Source organism: Carassius gibelio, chromosome B1, assembly GCF_023724105.1.
Source record: "Carassius gibelio isolate Cgi1373 ecotype wild population from Czech Republic chromosome B1, carGib1.2-hapl.c, whole genome shotgun sequence".
Lineage (NCBI taxonomy): Eukaryota > Metazoa > Chordata > Actinopteri > Cypriniformes > Cyprinidae > Carassius > Carassius gibelio.
Window position 1 is genome coordinate 32367229 of NC_068396.1, and position 1389 is coordinate 32368617.

Consider the following 1389-nt stretch of genomic DNA (forward strand, 5'->3'; position numbering starts at 1 on the left):
ATAACGGATTACTTTTTTAAAAAAATAACGAAGTTACTGATTACTTACTCACGAAACTAACGCGTTAAGTTACACATTTCAGGAAAAAAGTAATTAGAGTACTCTAACGCGTTACTTTGTAGAAACGTGGCTTTCTAAGGAAAGATTGCGATCAAGTAGCACACCTAGGTTCCTAACTGATGACGAAGAATTGACAGAGCAACCATCAAGTCTTAGACAGTGTTCTAGGTTATTACAAGCAGAGTTTTTAGGCCCTATACTTAACACCTCTGTTTTTTCTGAATTTAGCAGAAAGAAATTGCACTAGTGTAAATTATGTTCATAGTTCTGCCTAGTGTACATACACTTTTACATAATCCTTCTGTATAGTATGTTCATAGTACACCTATCTGTATATCGTGCTTATAGTATTCAAAATCTGTAAATTATGTCCATAATACTTACCTGTATAGTTATTGTACATATTATAGGCCTTTATTCTGTACTTACTGCTTATTGCACTTCTGGTTAGATGCTAACTGCATTTCGTTGCCTTGTACCTACATGTGCAGTGACAATAAAGTTGAATCTAATCTAATCTAATCTAAAATTAATCGCCATCCAATTTTTTATATCGACTATGCAATCCATTAGTTTTTCAAATTGGTGTGTTTCACCGGGCCGCGAAGAAATATAGAGCTGCGTATCATCAGCATAACAGTGAAAACTAACACCATGTTTCCTGATGATATCTCCCAAGGGTAACATATAAAGCGGTGAAAGATGTTTGATCTGAGGAGTGTGTGTAACAGACAGAAACACTCTGTTATAGGAGCCCCCTTCTGAAGATCATCTGTGTGTGTGACCTCCGGCTCTTCTACAGATCTGACCTTTGACCTGCTACAAAAGTGTGATGGGAAGCATCTCACAACAGCCGTGTTTCCACTGTCGGACTTAGTGTGTGCCAGGGCCAGTCGTGTGTTCACGGTCACTTCCAGGGCTTGATCGTGCCTCGTCGGGGCTTCCTCGGGCCAAAGAGGGTTAGCTGGGGCTAGAGGAGGGGTTATGAACAAAGCTGGAGTTTCTCCACGTCTGGAGAGCGTCAGTACACGGATCATTTCAGAGAGATAACAGCTTTAACACCAGCATTAAAGACTTTTTTAAACTAGTTGAGTTCAAAAATCACTTTTAATCATCAGCGAGTGTTGAAATAACTTGATCTGATGTGGTTTATAATCACTAAACAAGACATAAATATTTATAAGTGATGTAAAATACTATGCACACTAAACATTAACGTTACCATAGTAAATATGACCGCTTGGAGAAATCACAATTGTGTATTTATTTAGTAACTTATAATATCTGTCATAAGTCTATAAAAATAGAGATATTATCATTCATTCTTAA

The 1389-nt window shown here is 37.4% G+C and overlaps 1 protein-coding gene across 1 annotated transcript in view; it reads right to left on the reverse strand.

Annotated features, from left to right (window-relative positions):
* Positions 1–1300: 1300 nt before the first annotated feature.
* LOC127949447 (acyl-CoA dehydrogenase family member 11) overlaps positions 1301–1389 on the reverse strand; it is a 40107-nt gene continuing 40018 nt past the window's right edge. The window contains exon 16 of the mRNA XM_052546759.1: positions 1301–1389. This exon is cut by the window's right edge and continues 493 nt beyond it. The gene's annotated coding sequence lies outside the window, so the exon portion shown is untranslated.